The 26,026-nt window shown below is 49.6% G+C and overlaps 1 protein-coding gene across 2 annotated transcripts in view; it reads left to right on the top strand.

Annotated features, from left to right (window-relative positions):
• Positions 1-26,026, top strand: part of SPRYD3 (SPRY domain containing 3) — a 686,433-nt gene that overhangs the window by 10,927 nt on the left and 649,480 nt on the right. The window contains exon 1 of one of the 2 annotated variants that reach the window (XM_078687310.1): positions 13,178-13,315. The exons of the other annotated variant lie outside the window; for it this stretch is intronic. The gene's annotated coding sequence lies outside the window, so the exon portion shown is untranslated. Of the gene's footprint in view, positions 1-13,177; positions 13,316-26,026 lie in introns of those variants that run through there. 2 annotated transcript variants of the gene reach the window in all.

The raw sequence follows: 26,026 nt of genomic DNA, 5'->3' as shown, positions 1-26,026 counted from the left end.
CAGGAGGGGAAAACCTCACCGGGAATCCTTGCCACGCCACGGACCTTCGCATCACCTGAATCCAGCCTGCTGAGCCGTTGCTGCTCGCCGGACCCGCTGCGCGGGTCCCGCTTCGCGGACTCAGGCGGCTGTGGGATACTTGCTAGGGGCTTCGTGTGGACACCGGCAGGGCTGCGAGGGTAGAGCGGGTGGACTCAAACTCCCAGGAGTCCCCGCGCGCCCGTTGTCAGCTGGGCTCCTCTCCCTGCCGGACACGCCCCCAACTTAACACCACTTAAGCGCCTCCAGCCCGCACAGGAGTGGAAAACCTCACCGGGAATCCTTGCCACGCCACGGACCTTCGCATCACCTGAATCCAGCCTGCTGAGCCGTTGCTGCTCGCCGGACCCGCTGCGCGGGTCCCGCTTCGCGGACTCAGGCGGCTGTGGGATACTTGCTAGGGGCTTCGTGTGGACACCGGCAGGGCTGCGAGGGTAGAGCGGGTGGACTCAAACTCCCAGGAGTCCCCGCGCGCCCGTTGTCAGCTGGGCTCCTCTCCCTGCCGGACACGCCCCCAACTTAACACCACTTAAGCGCCTCCAGCCCGCACAGGAGTGGAAAACCTCACCGGGAATCCTTGCCACGCCACGGACCTTCGCATCACCTGAATCCAGCCTGCTGAGCCGTTGCTGCTCGCCGGACCCGCTGCGCGGGTCCCGCTTCGCGGACTCAGGCGGCTGTGGGATACTTGCTAGGGGCTTCGTGTGGACACCGGCAGGGCTGCGAGGGTAGAGCGGGTGGACTCAAACTCCCAGGAGTCCCCGCGCGCCCGTTGTCAGCTGGGCTCCTCTCCCTGCCGGACACGCCCCCTAGGCCACCCTTGTGCTTCTTTAAGAGGAGTAGTCTTTCCCGCTGCGCGGGAGCGCGCGGGAGTGCGCCGGGAGAAGACCGGGACAAGGGCGGGACCGTCTGTGGCCGTCCGGGGCCGGACGAGGTTGGGTTGGGCCAAGAGCCCTGGTTTATTTTATTTTTATATTTAGATACTTTTGACAAACTGTACCCAGAGGCTCTAACACCTGCACATAAATATGGCCCTGAGATCTGGTAAACAACGACTAGTGCATATTCAAACTTCACAGGGTGTTGTTTCAGGCCCCCTAGATGCTTTTATTACCAGAGCCACAGGAATACTAGAAAAAGAAATTGAACAGGTTGAGCACAGATTGTCCCTGCACCTAGTTACTGGGAAACGCTCCTCACTAGGTGCTCTGGCCTGCGCTAAAAGCCCACTAACCAATGCAGCGTTTAACTGTATTTCTACATCAAACGCTGACATAATAGTCCATGAGGATGGGGTCGAAGCAATAACACCTAGGTCACAAGAAAATACGGATCTGAACCCTGACTATAGTTTGACTAGTACAGATGGGGATAGCCTACTTACTGAGAATGATAAGCGTACTTCGCCAGGAACCCCGCAAGTACATGTCCCTACCCTACCCAGTACCCCCGTCCCGCTACCAGTAATTCCCAATCAGGCATCACGAAAAAGAAAACATGTTTCAAGTCCACAGGGGGTCATGATACAGAAACAACTCAAATTAGATCACGCAAATAGCTCCTCCCACTCCCAGACCACTCAAGGACCCCCAATAGTGTACTGCCCATCACTGGCCCACTCTGGGTCTTCAAACCCCTGTCCAACCTGTTTTAGCAGTGATGATGCCCTGTTGGCAAAAATGGAAGCAATGGTTAAATCTTTACTGCTTCCGGTCATAGAGAATACTAGGATAATGTCCGCTAAAATAGATGTCTTAGAAGCAGCTATTAATATTAATATGGACCTCCTACAAAATCTAATACCTACTGGTATAAAGTTGAGGGGCCCAAATCCAACTGGGGGAACAACGCTAAATACGGGGATAACCAAAACCAATCCGGCGGTGACACCAACTATTAATATAAATAAGAAACAACAAACGGGGGTAAAAATACCACCTGCTAGTAGAGTCCCGGTCAAAGAAACACCGAAGGCCAAACATCCATTGGCAGCCAACAATGCTCAGGGGAAAAAAGATCGAGAGAATGGTGTATCAAATCAGCAAAAAAATACCCCGGTATACACTCCTGCATTGGGAAGGGATAATAAAACCCCATATACAGACAGGAATAAGAGGACTAATAATAGAACCACACGAAATCCATTGAGAGTTAATCTGCCCCCAGAAGCGTCACAATATACTATTGTACTAACAGGAGTGGCCCCCCTTAGAGAGGGTTTTAAAGAATCTCAAGCGGATTTGCGGAATAAGGTCACATTCTGGCTGAATAAACATCGCCCACTTTCCCCGTCATCCCCTACCGAAATCCTCTATGTTAGGAGAGTAGAATGGGTAGGAAAGGGCGAAAAAGATTTGGAAGGGGACTGTATTTTAGTTTCATTCAGAGATCCCTGGGTAGTAGACAGAATCCAGAGGAAAGCCAGATTCGCCCGTTTGGGTGATGTTCAGACCTTACACCTTGGCTACTTCTACCCCCATATACACCAAACTAACTATATGGGCCACAATCCATGGAAAGTTAAAGGGGGAAGACCCCGAGAGCCTGCAATACACTACCCCCAATATTATCCTCCCCTTCACAACCAATTTGAGGCACTGTCAGACCTAGAATGGGTGGACTGACTATGTGCAACGACCCAGTTACCTAACTTAGTATCAGTGGAAGTTGAAGGAGTGTACACCCCTCCCACCCACATCCAAAAACTAGCAAGGGAGCAACTGTTTACGCTCCATAATACCAGGATGCAGAGGGAGCCTGTGGGGACTAATATTATCTCTTCTAATATAGAAGAAATTGGACCAACAGATACTTGCCTACTGAGCCCCCATTCCCCTATCCCTGTTAGTAACAATCATGCAGAGATAGACTCACTAAGCTCATATATCGTGTCTTGGAATGTTGCTGGAGCCAAGTCACGCTTGGAATCTGAGGATTGGTTGGGGTTTATAGGTAATTACGAGGTCGTATTGTTGCAGGAAACGTGGGCTACAGCTCCGTTTTATATGGCTGGATACATAAACTTTTCTAAACCTGCAATAAAAGGTACAAAGGGGCGGGCGTCTGGGGGATTAACCACATGGGTAAAACAGGCCTGGTGTTTTTCAGCTGCCGAATTGTATATAGATAATCCTGACATACTGGCTATTAGGTTGAGCAAAGCAGGGGGGCAGGACATGCTTATTATTAACATATATTCCAGAGGCCTCCCTGGCGGCCGATGCCCCAAGTTGATAGGTGCTTTAGACACGCTATTAACGGGCTGGAATAAAGCATCACTAATCATTTTAGCAGGGGATATCAATTGTACGATTGAGCCATTGTATCTGCCGGAGGATAACTGGGGGTTTGAAGAAGATGCCACATGGAAGATCCCCGAACTTTCCAATAAAATTCCAGTTAAAGCAACGGAGGCCGCTCTGAACTGGACAGCTTTTTGTCTTACTTGGGGTCTAAGGGCAGTGAATGGACGCACCAAATCGGACATTGAAGCTAAACCCACTTTTGACAATGGTGTGAGGAAAAGTCGGATTGATTACATCTTTATAAAAATGGAATATTGGAGTGTAATTGATGACATGGAAATCATAATACGTCCAGAAAGTGACCATAACCCCCTGTCCCTGAAATTTAAAATGTTTGATCAGATAAGATTAGGGGAACCTGATCCAAGGGGGCTCGGGGTTGTAACCTTAGCAAATGATCGGAGGAGAGTGAAGTGGTCACTAATTTCAAATGATGTAACGATACAGGCCGACATTGAAAATGTGGTGACAAACGCCTTAAACAATATGAGGACCGTTGCAGTTGAGCGGGGTCAGGGCGAACTACATAAGATGATGGGCTTACATGACAAATGTTTTTCTGAACTTAACATTATTTTATCAAAGCCATGTAAGTCAAACATTGGGCACTCGAATCCCCTAAGAGCAAAATGGTACAATAGAGAATGTAGAGAGGCCCATAGTTATCTCATTGAGCAAGTTAAATCTAGAGATTCTGGTGCAGTTAAAGAGGCCAGGAAAAGGTATAAAAAGGTGCAATGGGTGGCTAAAAAGGAATGGGAAGATGATTTTTGGGCGGATCTTCTAGACGCCAGTAAATCAAACGACCAGACCAAATTCTGGGATATAGTCAAAAGTGGAAAGGATGGTGAGTTTCGTACTCCGTCTAACCATGTATGCCCGGAAGACTGGATTAAATATTACTCTACCCAATTTTGCCCAGTAGCCGTAGACTCCTTATCCAGACCAACTATGTTGATGGTAACAATTCCCAGCACTACGACCCTGTCTTTTACTGAAGCAGAAGTGGAGTATGCATTAGGGTTAACAAAGAGGGGGAAGGCACCTGGTTTGGACCAAATTCCGGCAGACCTATTCAAAGCAAATATAGGCCTTTGGGTACCTTACTTAACTAGTATAGCCAATACCATAGCAGGAGGTGCCCGTATCCCCAAGACCTGGAAAGGGGCGGAGATTCTCCCCATACACAAAAAGGGCGATAGATCAAACCCTGGGAACTACCGCCCGATCAGCTTAATTGACTGCTTTCAAAAAGTGTTTGCTCGAATGATTTTGGTGAGGGTTCTTGGGTGGATGGAGCTTGAAGGAATACTGTCCCCATTACAGGCGGGCTTCAGATCTGGTACAAGTACCATTGACCAGGTCTTGAGGTTTTGTATGATCTTTTGGAAGACTGTCACACTTGGCGGTGGTACCATCTTTGCTGCTTTTATAGACCTGAAATCGGCTTTTGATTTGGTGCCGAGGGAAAAATTATGGCGGGTATTAAGGGACCTAGGAATGCCGGGGGAATTAGTGGAAATTATTATTAGACTACACGAAGATAATTTCGCTAGGGTCAGATGGGGGGCACAAGGGCAAGTTACGGACCCATTCCGAGTGTCACGAGGAGTCCGTCAGGGGTGCGTTCTCGCACCCACCCTATTCTTACTCTTCATAGATCAGGTAGTGAAATTCTTCGGGTCTATCAACACGGATGCACCGTCCCTGGCGGGGACTAAATTCCCAATGTTGATCTTTGCGGACGACACCCTCCTCTTATCAAGGACGAGGGGGGGTCTGCAGAGGGCTCTAAATCACTTTGAGGAATTCTGCCTCCAAAATGACCTCCAGATAAATGTGGGGAAAACTAAATTTATGGTTTTCTCCAGGAAAAAACCAATACGTAGTAGTGTTCAACTTAACGGGGTTAACCTGGATCAAGTTGACACGATGACGTATCTGGGGGTCACTCTGGATTACCGTTTGTCTTGGAAACCACAAATAGAGACCCAGCAGTTAAAATTGGCCCAATTGACTGGCTGTCTCCTGCGAGAGCAAAAGAAATCTATCACCAAAAGGGTTGCCCCTGCATTACAAATTTATGATGTCAAAATTAATGCTGCAACACTCTATGGGGCTGAGCTATGGGGTTTTATGGATCTCTCAAGCTTGTATAAAATCCAGTGTAGGTTTCTTCGCAACCTAGTGGGGCTTCCCCAATCAACTCCATTAACCCCTCTTTGCCACGACATGGGTTGCCTTCCAATAACAGACATGGCAAGGTATAGAGTAGTGTCTACCTGGAGGCGTTTGTGGACTACGGAGGAGTTGGCACTCTTTGCAAGGGAGCTAACCGAGGTGAAGGCAATTGGGCGCTCAGAGCGAATCCCCTGGCTTCACTCGGTGAAAAAGAGCCTATGTGATATGGGTCTTAGCCATCTGTGGGTTTCGCCAAGCACTAACAATTTCCCCCCGAAAAAGGAATTTAAGAGTTTATTTTGGGCCTCAACTCGTCATTCGTTGGCACATGCATCAAGTTTCGATGATTTAACGGGGCGTTTTTTAAGATTCAAATTGGATCCGGCTCGTGAGATATATTGGGATCTTATCTCCAGGCCATTGGACAGAAAACTGTTCCACCAATTTCGGGTGGGCTCATTACCCCTTAATTCCTTTACCTCATCCTGGTGCAACAACACTACCAATCTTTGTAGTTACTGCCCCGGGTGTAAGGAAACAGAGGGCCATTTTTTGTTCGCCTGCCCCCAATATAGAGAACCCCGTTTAAAATGGCTAAAACCCATTTTTAAACGCATGAAATGTAAAAAATCCTCGGATGCAATATGGGCCTTAAAAACAAATACAACTGATTTCACTGTGACATGTTTGGCCAAATATCTAGGCTGGGCATGGGCAATTAGAGCAAGAAGGAATTCAACCGCCACATGATTAAATAAAGTGTGTAAATTGCATAGTACTTTTTAGCAAATGCCAAATATATTTTTAAGAATTGTTAAATTTAATTTTTAAGAATTGTTAAATTTAATGTCTTGTTCACTTCTAATAATGGTTTAATAACTTTTTAACTGTGGATTCTAAATAGAGTCTAGACCGTTGATTATATATAGACGTAACTATTTTATAACATTTTTTGTATTATGTAGGGATAATGAAATTGTTTTAAATGATTGTTAAAATTGTCTTTTATGATTTTATCATCGAAATAAAGACATTAAAACCTGAAACCTGATGGAGCAGAGGAAGAGGAGAGTGAGCCTCTCCCTGATCTGTTTTCGTCTCAGGAAAAGGATGGGTCGGTGGAGGGAGTGATTCTCTCCCCATCCCTCACTCCTGAACAGCGTAGGGACTGCCAACAGGTCTTAGAGCAGTACTCCTCGCTGTTCTCCCTTGTCCCGGGAAGGACCCATCTGTGTACCCATGATGTGGACACAGGAGACAGCCCACCTGTGAAGTCTAAGATCTACCGGCTGTCAGACAAGGTGAAGGCCAGCATCCACAGTGAAGTCACTAAGATGCTGGAGCTAGGAGTAATTGAACCTTCAAGTAGCCCCTGGTCCAGTCCGGTGGTTCTGGTACCAAAAGCTGCCCCACCGGGCACCACCCCAGAACTAAGGTTCTGTGTGGATTACCGGGGACTAAATTCAGTAACCAAAACTGATGCCCATCCGATCCCTAGGGCGGATGAACTCATTGACCGGCTGGGAGCTGCCCAATACTTGAGTACCTTTGACCTCACCTCAGGGTACTGGCAGATCTCCCTTACAGATGGAGCCAAGGAAAGGTCAGCCTTCTCCACGCCTGAGGGCCACTACCAGTTCTGTGTAATGCCCTTTGGGTTCAAGAACGCTCCTGCCACCTTTCAGCAGCTGGTGAACGAGGTCCTCTCCGGGATTGAGGCCTTCTCCGCTGTTTATCTGGATGACATTGCCGTCTTCAGCAGCAGCTGGGAGGACCATTTGTGTCATCTACAAGCTGTTCTCCGGGCCCTGAAACAGGCTGGCTTGACAATCAAGGCCAGTAAATGTCAGATCGGGCAGAAGTCGGTGGTGTACCTTGGCCAGTTGGTGGGCAGGGGAACGGTGCAGCCCCTCCAGGCGAAGATTGAGGCTATCATGGCCTGGGAGCCCCCCAAGACTCAAACTGAGGTCCGAACTTTCCTGGGCCTCACCGGTTACTACCGTCGCTTTGTGAAGGGGTATGGCACCATTGTGTCACCCCTAACTGAACTCACATCCAAAAGGCAACCACGACGGGTAGTCTGGACAGAGGCTTCTCAGCAAGCCTTTGACACCTTAAAACAAGCAATGTGTGCGGCTCCAGTCCTGAGAGCTCCGGATTTCTCTAAGGAATTCATTGTCCAAACATATGCATCAGAACATGGCATTGGGGCAGTGTTATCGCAACTCAATGAAGAGGGTCTGGATCAACCTGTTGTCTTCCTGTCCAGGAGACTACTTCCCCGGGAACAGAGGTGGAGTGCAATTGAGCGGGAAGCCTTTGCAGTGGTATGGGCTCTGAAGAAGTTGCGCCCATACCTGTTTGGCTCGCACTTCCTGGTTCAGACTGACCACCGTCCCCTTCGTTGGCTGATGCAAATGAAGGGAGAAAATCCCAAGTTGTTGAGATGGTCTATCTCCCTACAGGGAATGGACTTCCGGGTGGAACATCGGCCTGGAGTAGACCACGCCAATGCAGACGGTCTCTCTAGGTATTTCCGCCTTAGTGATGAGAACTCCCAAGGGGTTGGGTAGCTCTCCCCACTTTCAGCTGGGGGGGACGCGTGTTAGACCTGTCAGCCCTTTGGGTGGTCCTCCTATTATTTATTTATTTGGTCCCTTTTTGCCTCCTAGTACTTTTCATTTTTATGTTCACTGGAAATTTTTAGTGTTGTCCTAGGGGTTAGGTGCTACCTTGTCCCTATAACTTTTTGAGGCCTAGATGTTCCCTTATAATGGTGAAAATTTAGTCAATCAATCAATCAAGGACATTTATAGAGCGCACTACCTACCCGGAGGGTCTCAAGGCGCTTGGGGGGGGGGGGGGGGGGGGGGGGGGGGGGGGGGTGCTGCTACCGCTCGAACAGCCAGGTCTTGAGCTTCTTCCTGAAGGAGAGGTGGTCTTGGGTCAGGCGCAGGTCGGTCGGGAGGGAGTTCCAGGTCTTGGCGGCCAGGTGGGAGAAGGACCTTCCTCCTGTTGTCGTTCTTCGGATGCGGGGGATGGCGGCGAGGGCGTGGCTGGCTGATCGGAGGTGGCGTTTGGGAGCGTAGAAGTTGATGCGGTTGTTGAGGTAGCTCGGGCCTTGATCGTGTAGGGCTTTGTGTGCGTGGGTGAGGAGACGGAAGGTGATCCTTTTGTTGACGGGGAGCCAGTGCAGGTCTCTCAGATGTCCGGAGATGTGGCTGCGTCGGGGGATGTCGAGGATGAGTCTGGCTGAGGCGTTCTGGATCCGCTGGAGTCTCTTCTGGAGCTTGGCGGTGGTTCCGGCATAGAGGGCGTTGCCGTAGTCCAGTCGGCTGGTGACGAGGGCCTGGGTGACCGTCTTCCTGGTCTCGATGGGGATCCACCGGAAGATCTTCCGTAGCATGCGCAGGATGTTGAAGCATGACGAGGAGACGGCGTTGACTTGTCTGGTCATGGAGAGGGAGGAGTCCAGGATGAAGCCCAGGTTGCGTGCGTGGTCTGTCGGTGTGGGTGCGGTGCCCAGGGCGGGGGGCCACCAGGAGTCGTCCCAGGCGTAGGGCGAGGAGCCCAGGATGAGGACTTCCGTCTTGTCTGAGTTCAGTTTCAGGCGGCTGGTCTTCATCCACTCGGCTACATCTTTCATCCCTTCGTGAAGGTTGGCTCTGGCAGCGGCGGGGTCGTTGGTCAGGGAGAGGATCAGCTGGGTGTCATCGGCGTAGGAGATGATGTTGAGGTTGTGTTGGCGTGCGATGGGCGCGAGGGGGCTCATGTAGACGTTGAAGAGGGTGGGGCTCAGCGAGGATCCTTGAGGGACGCCGCAGATGACTTCGGTGGCCTCTGACTTGTACGGTGGTAGACGGACTCTCTGTGTTCTTCCGTCGAGGAAGGAGACGATCCATTCCAGTGCCTTTTCCTGAATTCCGACGTTGCTGAGGCGCTGCACTAGGGTGCGGTGGCAGACAGTGTCGAATGCCGCGGAGAGGTCTAAGAGGATGAGGGCCGCTGTTTCTCCGTTGTCCATCAGGGCTCGGATGTCATCGGTGGCAGCGATGAGGGCGGTCTCGGTGCTGTGGTTGGCTCGGAAGCCAGACTGTGAGGGGTCGAGGGATCCATTCGTCTCGAGGAAGGCGGCCAGCTGTTTGTTGACGGTCTTCTCGATGACTTTGGCTGGAAACGGGAGGAGCGAGATGGGGCGGTAATTTTTGAGTTCGGTGGGGTCCGCTGTTGGTTTCTTTAGTAGAGCGCTGAGTTCGGCGTGCTTCCAGCTCTCCGGGAAGGTGGCGGTGTCGAAGGAGGTGTTGATGATGTCCCGCAGGTGGGGTGCGATGACGGTGTCGGCCTTGTTGAAGACGTGGTGAGGGCAGGGGTCGGTTGGAGATCCGGAGTGGATGGAGTTCATCATGCGGACGGTGTCATCGGTGCTGATCGGAGTCCAGGCGCGGAGGGTGGTTGTGGGGGGCGGTGGTTCGGTCTTGGCGTGCGTCGGTTGAGTGCTGAAGCTGTTGTGTATGTCCGCGATCTTGTTGTGGAAGTAGGAGGCGAGGGAGTTGCAGAGGTCTTGCGAAGGGGTGATGTCGTTGTTTCCGGCGTTGGGGTTGGAGAGCTCTTTCACGATGTTGAAGAGTTCCTTGCAGTTGTGTGCGTTGTTGTCCAGCCGGTCCTTGAATGCAGTTTTCTTGGTGGCGCGGATCAGTTGGTGGTGCTTCCGGGTGGCAAGCTTGAGGGTGGTCCTGTTGTCCGGTGTTGGTTCCCTTCTCCAGACTTTCTCGAGGGCTCGGCAGTTCTTCTTGGAACTCTTGAGTTCGTCGGTGAACCATGGGGCCTTCTTGCTGCCGGGTCTGCTGGGCGGGGTCCTCAGGGGGGCGAGTTTGTCCGCGCAGTTGCTGATCCACTTCGTGAGGTTGTCGGCGGCCTGGCTGGGGTTCGCTGAGCTGGCGGGAGGGTGCTGACTCAGGGAAGCGGCGAGCTGGTCGGCTGTGATCTTGTTCCAGCTTCTTCGGGCAACCTGTTGCTGGTGGTGGTGGATCGTCGTTCTTCTGAAGGTGAAGTGGACGCAGCTGTGGTCCGTCCAGTGGAGTCCTGCGGCGTGTGGAGTCCTTAGTCACACAAAATGGTGGCTGGTAACTGCCACAACTGATTACCTCAGGAACTGGCGCCATAGGAATGTATGGGAAAAGCTCCAGAACCTTCCAGCTGGTTCTGGTAGCCTGAGGCCAGTCTATATAAAGGTCAGAACCAGGGCGGCCATTTTAGAAGTGACCAGAGAGTGTGGGGCGGAACTGGTGAGGAGTAAGGTGACTTGGTGAGGAGGAACGCGCACTGGGAGGGGATAGATCGACCTGTGGGCTGGCTGCCTTTCCATATTGATGTGACCCCTTACCTGTCGACCAAACCCTGCCACCGTGGTAACTCCACTAGCTCCAAAATATACCCCCTTCTTGACTCTGAATGCCCAGTAAGAGCTAAGGAGCGAGGAGAAGCCAATTCTGAAGTGATAACGATCACAGCGGGGTAACCCGATTCTCCCCTGATACTGCCGGAAGAGAACTAGCTGGCAGAGCTGAGAGGCCAACCCATTGCTGGCGCGCTGTGTGAGGGAGTCGAGGCCCGGACCCTGGTTACCGGAAGCAAGACTCACCGTGCGGAGGTCCAGACCCGCTAGCTATCATCCCTTCTGTGGAAAAGTGCCCCCCCCCTTCTCCTGGCCACGGATTCCTTCCACTGAGGTGTGAGAGCGGGGATCAGCCGGTGGAGCCGGAGGGCAGCGGGGGCTCTCGGAGCTCCAGAGGCAAGGCTTCGGTGACGTCGGAGGAGGCGTGAAGACGCCAGAAGAGGCCGGGCGAAGGCGGAGCTCGTCGTGGGTGGAGTCGGCGAGAGGAAGCCCGCGGAAGTCGGCCGAACGCCTCTACGAGCCAGTGGGGTGAAGAACCCCTGACTCCCGTTTCGAGAGTAGAGGAAAGCGAGATAAACCAGTCACCAGAGGAGCCGTCCTTTGATCAGAGGCCTAGAATGGGCGCTGACTGGGACTCGAAGACAACTCACCATTAACGAAGTAAGCCGGGAAGGGGGCGGCAGGAACAAACGTGTCTGGGCCTTAGTTGGTGGCAAGCTGGCGAACTAGGCAGTAACACACAGGCTTGGGACGACGGAAGCCAGACCACTGACTTCACAAGCAATACTACCTAAGTACTGGATCTGCTGACTCCAGTGACTGCCTTATTTGAGCAGGAGTGACTTTGGAGGGGAAGAGTATTCTGGGTCATTGTTCAGTCCTCAGCCATTCGAGATCAGGGCAATAGGGCTGGGGCAGGAGACAAGAAAGACGGTACTCAGGGAATACATTGGGGTAGATCCCCCAGGGCATTACTGTGTTCTTATGACATTCAGGACCTTCTCTACAAGAGCAAAGTAAAACATATGGCTAAAGGAAATGTATGGATAACCTGCCTGTTTTCTTTTAATCATACAGCTGCTTGAGTCATTCTTCAGGTGTGCCAGTGGGGAAAGGTTTGCTGAATCGTTGTACTTCTAGCTTTTGTTGTCCCTGAGTTCCTTAGGGTAAAGTACCTGTCAGTTTCCTCATGTAAAAACGTTAATTTGGATATACATCTTATCTAAACTGTGAGATTAATGTCAAAAAGCGAAGGTGTAAGGATAATTACTCAGAAGCTTTCTTCTGAACAAAACGATAATAAGAATGTAATGTGAAACCTTGCAGATGTCAATAAGTAAATGGAGAGATATTGATTGAACTGAATTTTGATCCTTGCTAAGAGATATAGAGATACTGAAGAAACTTTTATAAAGCAATCCGTATTTTTCCAACCTGGTGTAGAGTCATTCTTTTTCTGGTGGATGGACGCTGAGTTACTGTTCTTGGTGTGATGCAAGCTGTACACAATTTGCCTCTGAGTTTAGTCTTCCTACTCTGTGCCAGGCTACCCCATGTGGACTGGTAACCCCAGGTCTAACAATTACCTATTAAGCAGCGCTACGTCTATGCCACATATGCGTGACTTTGCATTTCAGTATGGTAATGCGGATCACCACACTGAAATGAGTTAGCATCACGCCTGATGTGTGACACTTGGCAGGGCTGTCAAGTTGACTCATTGTCATCTATGTAGAAATAAATTCTACTCGCCACGTCTGAGATTTTAACAGCTGTATAGACCAATCATAAGGTGTAATCTCGGGATATGACGTGCCACAACTGCACTTTTACGACAATTTCCGAGCCATGTAGCCCCTTAACAATCTACCAGTTCCAAGCTGTTCTAGAATCTAACAAAAACAAATTGTCAACATGAGCAATGATGACGAAATTAAAAACCCTTTTCCAGCTTTAAACCATTTTAAAGTATTGTTATTATGTAGGTCTTTTGTAGTTTGTCTCTAATATCTCGTTCGAATCAATTCCTAGAAAGAATAATCGACGGCCAGTTATGACACCGCTGCCGTCTGTGGTATTTCTTCCTAATCAGCCTTTGACTTCGCTGACGGGCGCCGCGGTCGTGTTTTTTCTGTGTTCATTGCCGCTCTGCGTCATTCTGCTTTTTCTCCCCCTCAAACCAACGCCCCTATACCCGCCCATTAAAGCATATTCATCAGCCATTGGTCTGATTTGCTGTAAGTCTGTTTAGGAAGAGCTCCGATTTGCTTGTTGGCGGCGAGGTTGGATGGCCCAGGTTTCCGCCTGGAAGTCAGAGAGTGTGTGGATGAGCAAACCGGTGAACCCATGGCGGAGCCTTCGAGCGGTGGGAGAGCGGGCCTCGGGGACAGCCGCGGTGAGAGGGGAGCGGAGTAATACCTTGGGGGAGCTAAATGACATATGCTGACAGAGATGGTGGCAGCATAAGAGGGACTCAGCGTGAGGGAATGTGGGGATACACGGAAGGGCCAACGTGGAGGAGGATGCTGGCATAGTGAATGGAAATAATTGGCACACACCACCACAACACCTTCGATCTGTTTGGGCATTCACCTGGTCCTCTAATTTTTAACCAGCATTTATCACAGAGCTCTTTAAAATCTTACCATTTGCTGAAAAATTACAGCAAACCTTTTTAGAACTACAAAAATCTACACACTCCTCTCTTTTCATAAAGGCTGCATAGTGGTTACTGACCAAACTTAAGTATTAGGTGACAAACGTAAATTGCGAATTGAAGACCGAACTTCTGTTTGAGATGTGAAACATAGAAATATACGTTTATGTCCAGGTTTAGGCAGAAGTAAATTAATGAGATTAGGAGGTAAATTATAGCCTGAAAAGCCCTGTATAGTTAACGTACATTGACGGTTAAATTAATTGTGTAGATTGAGGAGTTGTGCATGTATATATATTCACAGAAAAAGAATCCAATGTTACAGGGACACTATAGTTAGGAATTAGCATTTAAAAAACCTTAGAAATATACTGAAAAAAAAATACAATTACAGAGACGTTATAGTTAGGCTGGCGTTTCACTCGTATAAAACCAGAGAGATTCAGCAGTTATAGATAGCTGAGCTAACGAAAACTCGTGACCCCGCAATGCTCTGCTTGCCACCTCTTATTATATCACTCATGGCATGGACAGTGACATTATCCAAGAAGTGGAATAATGCTGTTCCTCAAATGGCAGAGTTACAGAGTCAACACAAGACCAGAGCCAGATGTTTCCACATGGGGTCTTCAGTTGGGAATCCATTTGTTGGATTGTAATGCCCTCACACACCCTCTCAGGTGTCATGCTTCAGCATATGGTCTGTTCTTTGTTTGGTTGGCGGTGCAATACCCTATGGGCTCTCTGTAAAAGGGGCACTTTATCGGAGATCTTTTATCCAACAGCCGTATGGTGAAATGCGGGTGTGTGGCCAGAGCTGTATAGATGTAGTAAGGGGAGTTTAAAATAGGATTGGGAGTACCTAGCACAAAATAATTTATTCTGGGGGTCTCCTACCCTAAGTAAAAACAATGAACAAGGCACTAAATCAGAGTATAATGTCTCGTTTAGGAGTGTACTTTGTTGGAGGATGTCGGTCAGTGACGCCACTGATGACCTCATTCTGTGACTGTGAGTGTTTTTAAAAGTTTGAGTGTTAAAAAAAAATATATATTTCTATCTATCAAGGTGTGTTGGTGAATCAGTTAGTGTATGAGTGCCTGTATGTAAAATTCAGTGGGCGCGTGACTGATTATATAAGTGACTGATTAGGTGTCTGAGTGAATGTATGGGTGAGTGACCAAGTTGTGTGAATGTCTGCATCATTCTGTCAGCTGGTATCTAAGTGGCTGTATGGGTAGGCGAGTGGGTACGTGAGTGGCTGTAGAGGTGATTCATTAGTTATCAGAGTACCTGTATGGGTGTATGAGTTTGTAGGTGGGTGAGGGGGTGTGTGATTGCCTGTACGGATGAGTCGGTGGCTGTTTCGGTTAGTCAGTGCATGTGTGAGGATCTGTATGGGTTAGTGAGTGTGTATATGGCTGTGTCGGTGAGTGAATGCATGTGTCATTGGTATATGGGTGAGTAACTGGGTATGTGAAAGGCAGTATAGGTGAGTGATGGGGTATGTGAGTGACCATGTGTGGGTGTGTGAGTTAATGGGAGAGTGGCTGTATGGGGGAATATGTGCTTGTCAGTGACTGTATAGCTGAGTGAGTACATGTACATCTGTCTGAGTGTGTGTGTAACTGTATGGGTGAGTTAGTGACTGTGTGATTGACTGTATAAGTGTGTGAGTAGCTCTATCGGCGACTGACTCCGTGTGTGAGTGGCTGTATAGGTGTATGAGTGGATATGTTAACAGCTGTTTTAGTAAGTGGGTGTAGGAGTAGCCGAATGGGTGAGTTAGTGGATGTGTGCTGATCTATGAATCTGTAAGTAGTTCTGTAAGTACTGGTATGGGTCTGTGAAGGGGTTTGAGAATGGTGGTGTGGAAGTTGGAGTGGGTGTAATAAAGGTTATAAGTGGCTGCGAGTGGCTGCGTCAGATTATGTGGATGATGTCACCAGTGATGTCATCTGAGATGTCATCAGTGATGTCACTGATTTCGACACCACCCCTGCAAATCTCAGAGTTTGATTGATTGATTAATCATAGCACTTGTATAGCGCGCTACTCACCCGGAAGGGTCTCAAGGCGCTTGGGGGAAGGGGGCCGCTACTGCTCGAACAGCCAGGTCTTGAGTTGTCTCCTGAAGGCGAGGTGGTCCTGGGTCAGCTGAAGGTGGATGGGGAGGGAGTTCCATGTCTTGGCCGCCAGGTAGGAGAAGGATCTGCCTCCGGCGGTGGCTCTTCGGATGCGTGGTACGGCGGCGAGGGCGAGGCTAGCGGACCGTAGCTGGCGGGTGGGCGTGTGGAAGGTCAGGCGGTCGTTGAGGTACTTGGGGCCCAGGTCGTGGAGAGACTTGTGTGCGTGGGTGAGGAGCCTGAACGTGATCCTCTTGTTGACTGGGAGCCAGTGCAGGTTCCTCAGGTGGCCGGAGATGTGGCTGCGTCGAGGGATGTCCAGGATGAGTCGGGCGGAGGCGTTCTGGATGCGTTGTAGTCTTTTCTGTAGCTTGGCTGTGGTTCCGGAGTAGAGGGGGTTTCCGTAATCCATCCGGCTGGTGACGAGGGCCTGGGTGACCGTCTTCCTGGTTTCGATCGGGATCCATCGGAAGATCTTGCGGAGGGTGTGAAAGCATGAGGAGGAGACGGCGTTGACTTGTCTGGTCATCTAGAGGGAGGAGTCCAGGATGAAGCCCAGGTTGCGTGCGTGGTCTGTCTGCTTGGGGGCGGTGCCCAGGGCTGGGGGCCACCAGGAGTCGTCCCAGGCGGAGGGTGATGGTCCAAGGATGAGGACTTCCGTCTTGTCTGAGTTCAGTTTCAAGCGGCTGTTCTTCATCCACTCTGCGACGTTTTTCATCCCTTCGTGGAGGCTGGTTCTGGCGGTGTCGGGGTCTCTGGTGAGGGAGAGGATCAGCTGGGTGTCGTCGGCGTAGGAGATGATGTTGAGGTTGTGTTGGCGTGCGATGGCTGCTAGAGGTCTCATGTAGACGTTGAAGAGGGTGGGGCTGAGTGATGATCCTTGCGGGACGCCGCAGATGACTTCGGTGGCCTCGTAACGAAACGGGGGGAGGGGGACTCTTTGTGTTCTTCCAGCGAGGAACGAGATGATCCACTTCAATACCTTCTCTTGGATGCCGGTGTTACTGAGGCGTTGGACTAGGGTGCGGTGGCAGACCGTGTCAAACGCGGCGGAGAGGTCCAGGAGGATGAGTGCCGCTGTTTCTCCGTTGTCGAGAAGGGCTCGGATGTCGTCGGTGGCTGCGATGAGGGCGGTCTCGGTGCTGTGGTTGGCTCTGAAGCCGGACTGCGAGGGGTCGAGGGATCCATTTGTCTCGAGGAAGGCGGCAAGCTGTCTGTTGGCGATCTTCTCGATGACTTTGGCAGGAAAAGGGAGGAGCGAGATGGGGTGGAAGTTTTTGAGGTCGGTGGGGTCCGCTGTTGGTTTCTTCAGTAGGGCGCTGAGCTCGGCATGCCTCCAGCTCTCCGGGAAGGTGGCGGTGTCGAAGGAGGTGTTGATAACATCTCGGAGTTGGGGTGCGATGGTGGAGTCGGCCTTGTTGAAGACGTGGTGGGGGCCGGGGTCAGTCGGAGATCCGGAGTGGATGGTGTTGAATTGTGCGGGCTGTGTCTTCGGTGGTCACTGCGGTCCAGGTGCAGAGGGTGGCGGTGGGGTGCGTTGGTTCAACGGTTGGGTGCGAGGGAGGTGCGCCGAAGCTGTTGTGGATGTCGGCAATCTTGCGGTGGAAAAATGAGGCGAGGGAGTCGCAGAGATCTTGTGACGGGGTGATGTCGTTGTTGCCGGAGTTTAAACTCCTCAGTTTAAATTGCTGGTCGCTGGTCAAGCATTACGCAGAAGTGTTTGAACTGTTGCAAGAGGAGTCTCCGGATGTTCTGTATTTAACAGAAACCTGGCTGATGCTGGACTCTGTAGCCGAGCCATGTCTGGCTCTGCCTCAAGGCTACGATATGAAGCAGTTAAATGGAGTTAGTGACAGAGGAGGGGGCATTGCGGTAATTTTTAAGGAACCTTACTCCAGCAGCTTCACCTGGGACAATATTCCGGATTGTGAAAATGCCCTCTTAAAAAACACCCTTAATTGTAATCTTATAGTCTCCGGCCTCTTAATCTATTGCCCTCCGGGCCATCTAAACATTTTAGGGAAGCGTTGGTTAACCTGGTTGCCATATTGGCCAGTAAATCTGCCAATTTTAACATTTTGGGTTACCTTAACCTCCATTTGGAAGACCATCACAACAAGGAGTTCGCAAATGTTTTACCGGACCTAGCAGCCTGCCAGTTGCTGCAATGCGTTCCTAGTCCCATGCATCTAGCAGGTCATTTGTTAGACCCTGTATTTTCTAACTTACCCTTAATGAAAGTTCATCCCCCTCCCTTCTTCCTATGGCCTGGTCGGACCACTTCCTTAGCTCTACGTCCCTATGCTGCCAAGGCCAGCCACAGCAGATTCGCCCTTATCCTACTGTGAAATGCCCATGGCACAAACTAGATGCGGACCATATTAGCAACCTTTTGCTAGAACAAAAGCCCCAGCTGCCCCCTAATATAGAGGCCGTGAATAATCTTTTTCCAGGCTTGGCTTACACATGCCCTTGAAAGCTGCATCCCCACTATTCTTACCCACAGGAATAGAATTGAGAGCAATCCCTGATTTAATGAGTCCCTGACCATTGCGAGAAAAAATTGCAAGCTGTTAGAAAGTGCCTGGAAACTCTTATGATTCAGTTGCTAAAAGACAGTACCACACATCCATCAAAGCTTATCGCAAGCTAACACGGAAGACCTGGGCTGATTATTTTGCTTCTAAAATAGCAGTAACCCCTCAAAGATCATCTTCTCTTTTCTTAGTGACCTGAAGAAACCAAACTCGGTAGCCGAATATTCCATCATTTCGAATACCCAGTGGAATGAGTTAGCTATCTATGTTATTAACAAGGTAAAGAATATTTATAAAAACCACGAGTGGCCATGTGAGCTGTAAAGAAGGGATGAGGGGCAATATGGAATGTAAGGAAGGATTGAGCCCCACTGTTCCCTCTTTGCTCTCCTTCAATACCTCTGACAGAGGTAGATACCCTCTGCAATAATATTAAATCTGGCTCCCCAGCTACCCTCTATGAAACCTGGTCAATTTTGTAAATTCCAAAAACCTCTTGCCGGTCAGTGGTGAGTTGATTAACCTCTCTCTGGCTACGGCAACAGTACCTGCCTCTTGGAAGCATGCCAAAGTCGCCCTGTTATTGAAAAAACCTTCTTTGGACGCATCTGAACTTGAAAATAATCGTTCCGTCTCTCGGCTCCCGTTTTTGTCTTAAGACACCGAATCTTATGTTAAATCCATCCTAAAGAACTTTGTAGTGTCTTGCGAGATATTGGACTCCTAAAAGAACGGTTTTAGATCACACCATAGCACCTAATCCGCCTTATTGGCTGTTACGGAATATCAATGGAGCTCTTAAGAGAAAGGAAATTCCTCAGCCTTGATCCTTCTCGGCCTCAGGGCTGCGTTCGACATGGTATCCCACGAGATCCTATTGCGGCACTGCCAGGAGATGGGTATTGGTGGTGTTGTACTTGCCTGGATCACTTCATTTTTGAATGACAGATCATTTCAGGTTACTGCACCCCCTCACTGCTCTGGGGAATATGCCGTCTATCACGAAGTTCTGCAGGGATCGCCGCTGATTCCTGCGCTTTTTAATATCGATATACTACCCCTTGCAGTGGTGGCAAAAAACAGAGGACAGTCATTAGTGTCTTATGCTGATGACACTCAGCTGGTTAGCTTTTTCTCCAACTCTAACAATAACTTAATCAAATTTTCATGAAGAACTGCTTGCTGTAGCGGATTGGATGTCTGCAGCTTAATGCCAACAAATCCGTAATTCTCTTGTTAGGAAAAGCCACTCATTTATGGACTGACCAGTGGTGGCCTGACATGTTGGGGTCCGCTCCCTCACCCAAGGAGGTTGTGAAAAACCTGGCGTATGGGTTGACAGTGTCCTGTCCTTTGAAGCTAAAACAAAAGCGGTGGCAGGGGTCTGTTTTGGACTTCTACGTGGACTTATGCCTCTGTCAGGGTTTTTTGACCCACAAACATGCTAGATCGTTATCCAATCTACGTTCCTGTCCATAGAGGACTATTGCAATTCCTTGTATCTGGATGCTACCAAATCTGGGATTTAGCGTTTGGAGAGGATTCAAAATGCAGCAGTGCGCACTTTGTGCTCCCTAAATCTTGCTCGGTATCGACACCCATCCCCAAATTTCACTGGCTGCCAGCATACAAGCGAATTAATTTCAAGACTTTATGCATCGCCTACAAAATCTTCATCCACCAAGCACCTCCTATTCTATCTGATTTTTACCCGACGTATACAGCGCGACTCATGTTGCACTTGGCGGATCTGCACTTAGCAAGTGTCCCCTAGTCGCAAGAGCTAGGGGGCGCTCTTTCAGGGTGTTGGCGTCAGTCTTCTGGAACTCTCTCCCTGTGACCATCAGGAGCATTCAGAATCATGTGGCTTTTAGAAAGGCCATAAAACCTGGCTCTTCCCGGCCTAGTCGCTGCTTCCCGCTCTCCATCCTGCAGTGTTAATTCTGGGCTTAGTGCTGAGACGCCCTATTGCTGGACCAGCCATGGGGAACAACCTTTATAACGCAACTTTTAGCACGCAGTGCTATTACAGACAGACTTTAAAACGAAAACCATTACAGCGCATTACACTGGGGGGCGCTCTAGGATAGGGAATAGTTTTAATTTACTATCCAACACCTTCCCTAGTGTCCACGGGGACTGGTGTTGGAATAGTAAATTAAACTATTCACTATCCAACACCCCCAGTGTAATGCGTTCTAATGGAATGCGTTTTAAAACTTGCGTTGTTACAGCATGCGTGGTAAAAGCATGCGTTGTAACAACGTACATCCCCAGCCATGCGCTTTACAATCTATTAACATAATGTAACATAACTGATCATGTAGTGAGTGATGTAATTAGTATGTTAGGTCATAAGGTGTGTGTTGCAGGGCACAAATTTTAATTCGCTCTGCTAACTAGAACTGCTGAATTTCTTTGGCTTTGTACGAGTGAAATGTCAGCCTCATTTTAACGTCCCTGTGACCTTTTGTATTTTCAGTGAATTTCTAAGGTTTTCTAAATGCTAATTTCTAGCTATAACATCCTTGTAAAGTTTTTTTTTAATGTGAACTTCTGAGGTTTTCTAAATGCTAATTCCTAACTATAATGTCCCTGTAACCTTTCTTTTTTTTTTTCTGTGAATTTCTAAGGTTTTTTTTAACTAGCAGTCGTGTTTGCAGAGTGATGGAGAAAGTGGACTGGGCCTCCGACCAGCTCTTAGCAATCCTGCTGTGTGGACTTAGTGGAGATAACAGAAGGGGTAGTTAGCCTCCAAGGACGTACATGGGGGGCCATCTACCTCTTCTGTTACCTCTAGTAAGTCCCACACAGCAGGTTTGCTGAGGCCTGGTAGGAGACCATGCCTCTTTTCTTCATCACTCTGCAAACACACCTCCTCAGTCTCTACTAGTGGGAAGATAAAGTCCCCATGGCTATTAAGGGTCCTTGGGGGCCAACTTTCCTTCCTGTTGCCTTCCAGCAAGTCCCAAACAGTGGGTTTGCCGAGAGGTTTTTAGTGGCTGTGCCCCCTTTCTCTACCTCTCTGCAAAAGCTCCCTCTGGCGCTCTACTAATTAGTGGTTGAAGTCCCCTTGGCTCTTAAGGGTCCTTGGGGGCCAACTAGCCCTCCTATTACCTCCCTTAAGACCCATACAGCTGGACTGCTGAGAGGTGGTCGGAGGCCACGCCCCTTTACTCATCACTCTGCAAACGTGCCTCCTGGCGCACTCCCGGTTGGGGGAAGAAGTCCCCTTTAGTTCTGGGTCCGTCAGGAGACAAGGGGGCATCATACCCCCCACCAGCAGTGCGCCGAGAGGCACGTTTCCAGAATGGTGGAGAAAGCAGGCGTGGCCTCCGACCACCGCTCAGCAATCCCACTGTGTGGGGCTTACTGGAGCCTGGACCCTAAAAACCCTCACCAATGAAGGGGACTTCATCCCCTAAACAGCAGCGCACCAGAATGTGTGTTTGCAGAGTGGTGGAGAAAGGGAGTGGGTCCTTTGTGTGAGTTGCCGCTCCCCCCCGCCCACATTTTTTTTTAGGAATGGGGACCTAATGCCCCCCCTTCCCTGGGCTATTTGGGCCCCGGGGACCCCATCCCCCATCCTCCTTGGCCTCCCCCATGCAAACTGCAATGTCTCAGGGTGGGCACCCTGGACAATTGCTGGGTGGGCACCCTGGACAATTGCTGGAGCCGACCCTGGGGTGTGGCAGTACCCAGGGCCATCTAGTACTCCACGAGGGGGGGGGCACATGGCCCACCAACTTTCCTAATTAAGCCCTGGTAAGGGTAGTGGTCCCTGGGATTCCGCCATGGACTCCCTTCATTGATGTCTTTTTGTCACCCGATGAGGTGGCAGTCGATAGGGCATCGGAGGAGACTATAGGGCCTCTCCCGTACATTTAAAAACATTTTTCTTAAGAATGTGCCAGGGGTGGGGGGGTGGGGGGGGGGAATGGGCTTTATTTGTCATTGAAGCCCCGGGAGCGGTTAGGAGGCCACCTAATTTTAGAGAAACTAGTAGTAGGGTTAATTATGAACTTGTGTCTGTGTGTATCAAGCTATGTGTTTGCTAGACGCTATTCTTGGGGCTGCTCCTTGCCTTCCGCCACTTGTTGTGCCCGCTGTTCCTTCCCTGCGGCCGGGCTTGGCTCCGCCCCCCCCCCTGCACACCGAACGACCGGCCGGGCTTTGCTCTGCCGGTCCACCTCCTGCCTATAAGCCCCAGGATCCCTTGGGGCACTCCGACGTGACCAGTGACAGCGCCAGGAGGCGCATAAAGACTCGTCAGGGGCTGAGTCCCCTGGTGTTTGCTAGACGCTATTCTTGGGGCTGCTCCTTGCCTTCCGCCACTTGTTGTGTCTGCTGTTCCTTCCCTGCGGCCGGGCTTGGCTCCCCCCCCCCCTCTGCACACCGAATGACCGGCCGGGCTTTGCTCCGCCGGTCCACCTTCTGCATATAAGCCCCAGGATCCCTTTGGGCACGCCGACGTGACCAGTGACCGCGCCAGGAGGCGCATAAAGACTCGTCAGGTCCCTCGTCCCGCGAAGACGCGCCGGGAGAAGCCGGGTCGGGTCGGGCCACCCCTCTAGGTTTTGTGAACTGGTGCTTCTATAGACTGTTACGCTTGTTACTTACTGCAGGTTCCCTGTGACCTAGTAACCAGTGTAAAAAGAGTCATTTAACATATATAACTATCGTCTGATACAGGAAAATGAGTTCTATTTTTAAATAATTTTTATTGAGTAACTTTTCACTGAGTTGTATTCGCTAGCCTTTGTCTACACCATAGCACGTGCGCCAACAATACTAACTCCCGTATACGTAGTGGTAAAAAATGGGGAAGATTAATCCTGTGTTACCTGTCCCTGTCCCAAAGCAAAAACCAGTCCCAAATCCTCCGCTACCCAGTCTGACAGCAATAGATCGTATGCTGCAGAAAACCATTGTGGTGGTAGCTAACGCCATTGAAAATACAGAACGCCGCCTTTCCCTCCCTGCTGGTTCCCTTCCACCTTTGCCATCTACTAATATATCGATGTTCACTATTAACTCTCAGGACTCGATATTGGCGGCATCTTTTGTTGCTCTCCCAAGGGCTCACCACACTTGAATAACCCAGGATACTGCCCCTACAATGGTCAATGTGTCACCTGAGTCCACGCCCTTACCAACAAGGCTATCCATGACTCCCACTCCTTTCCTAAACGAGACTTCTCCTGATTCACCTCTCCAGGCAGAGGACCCTATAGGTATCGGATCCTGTGACACGCCATTCAGTTTAATCTCGCTTTCTGCCTCGTCCCCGAGTATGAACTATGACGGCTCGCGGCTAACAACTAGAGGACAGAAGGCTAGGCGAAAGTTAAACCACATAAACAGTGAAAGTCTAACTGTAACAAAGGTTAAGGGGAAAGCAGGTGTCAACATGCAGAAGAAAGTTACTACTAAACCTAATGTAACAAAAGGGAAAAATGCTAATAACCACGTTCCTGACACTGCATCTACATCAACCAATGACAGGTGTCCCTATGTTTCAATCATAGAAAAGCCAGTTACTTTCCTACCCTTTCCCTTACCCAATGAGGGACTCCTGGATAAAATTGAAATTCTTATGAAATCTTTAATGGCTCCACTTCTGGAAAGGGTAAAACACATAGTCGAAAAAATGGATGGTCTGGAGCAAGTAATAAAAAACAGCCCTATTACCCCAGGGCAACAAACGAATAGCACACATATAAAGGCTACGGATCCTCAGTCGCACCCTAGAGCCCAAAAAACTGGTACTAATAAAACTATCCAGCCATCACTTGATCATAGGCCCCAAGCTGTTCAAACAACTAGGAATACTGAAAGCACGGGTAGGCCTTTACAGGGGGACCAGAGGGCGGCTGAAGATAAGGACTCGGAAATAGGGGAGGCTCAACGTCGCAGATTCTCCGGGATTGCCGAATAATAACATCTGTGTAGCCAAGGACTCTTCCCTGACTACTAAACCAAAGAGGTTATTTCCACACATTGACTTACCCCCCACAATCCGCACCATACACCGTAGTCCTAGTTGGTGTCCCGGAGTTGCTTCAAGAAAAATCAGAATCCTACCTTGAGCTAAGAAATAAAGCCGCATATTGGCTAAACAAGAATAGGCCCCTCCCTTTTGATACACCAGGGGAAATACTTTTTGCTAGAAGGTTAAGCTGGCTGGGCTATAGAAGAAAGGATTTCCCTGGAGACTGTATTGTTGTTAACTTTAGGGACAGGCGGGTGGTCCAACACATATGTAACTGGCCTGCCCAGTTTGGTGGGAGTGAAGTCCGCACTAGGGATTTGAGTTATTTTTATCCCCAATCCATCCCTTTGTCGACAAACATCTGCTACAGGGGTTCAGCAAACGCTGAACTGAAGGGACTAGAATTAGATACAACATACCAACTTTTAATTATTTTGATAAGCTCTCCGAACTGGAAAGGGTGGACTGACTTCAGTCGGAGGGTTTGTTTTCTAATACCACTACCACCATATCTACCCCCTGTGTACGCCTAGATAATCCGGATAAACTTGGTGCTGCTAATAACGAAGATCCCGTTAATATCACCCAGATCAGCCACCATAAGGAAACTACGGGAATGGACCTCAAACTTGTAAAAACCAAGGACGACCCATCTATTTTATTTATTTATTTATTTATTTATTTATTTGCGGGTTTATATCGCGCTCGAATCGACTCCCGGAGGAGTATCTCTGCGCCCTAGGAACACCACAAGCACAGTCAGGGGGGAACTAAAAGAATTAATTTTGAAACAGAAAAGTTTTAAGCCGCTTCCTAAACAACAGATGTTCTGGACATTGTCTGAGAGCTAATGGGAGCTTGTTCCATAATGAGGGCCCAACGACAGATAGAGCTTTGCCTCCATGTCTGGCCTTCTTTGCACGGGGCACACACAATAGAGACTGGTTGCTGGACCTAAGGGAGCGAACCAGAGAGTAAGGTGTAAGTTTATTTTTTAGGTATGCGGGGCCTAATCCGTTTAAGCTCTTGTGAATTAGGCAGCATGTCTTAAACTTAATCCTTTGCCGGACCGACAGCCAATGTAGTTTGTCCAAAAGCGGTTTGGACGCAGATCTAAGAGGGGCGTTCAAGACCAACCGGGCCGCAGTATTCTGTACAACTTGGAGTTTGGCTAATACTCCCTCATTTGCAGATAACAGGCCATTACAGTAATCGATACGGCTAAGAACAAGAGCCTGTACCAATGTTTTACTGATGCAGCCAGGGAGTAGGGGGAACACTTTGCGTAGAAGGCCTATCACGTGGAAACATGAGCCCACCATGTAGTTACTGTGCTGTTTCAGCGAGAGCTCCTGGTCTAGTCGAACTCCTAAGTTCTTCACGACCTGTTTGGGGTCAGGGACTGGCCTGAGATCTTGTAGCCACCAGTCCGAAGTCCATAGGATTTTAGCCTCCCCGAACAGCATAACTTCGGTCTTCCCTACATTACACTGTAAGCAGTTTGATGACATCCACTGAGCCACAGCCTTCATGCCCTGGGAGAAGGAGGTTTTAATCTCTGTGGTGAGAGATTTGAAGGGAAAAAGGAGCTGTGTGTCATCCGCATAAGACACTGGGATGAAACCAAAGGCTTGCATAATTCTAGCCAGGGGTGCCACATAGATGTTGAAAAGAGTTGGGCTCAAACAGGAGCCCTGTGGCACCCCCTTGGAAATCTCTACCTCCACCGAGCGATATTCACCCATGGTGACACAATGGGTGCGGTTGGATAAAAAGCTCCTTAGCCAGGCCAGAG

The sequence above is a fragment of the Lissotriton helveticus genome, chromosome 1_1 (assembly GCF_964261635.1).
Source record: "Lissotriton helveticus chromosome 1_1, aLisHel1.1, whole genome shotgun sequence".
Classification (NCBI taxonomy): domain Eukaryota; kingdom Metazoa; phylum Chordata; class Amphibia; order Caudata; family Salamandridae; genus Lissotriton; species Lissotriton helveticus.
The sequence above is the reverse complement of the archived record's forward strand: the minus strand, read 5'-3'. Positions and strand labels throughout refer to the sequence as shown.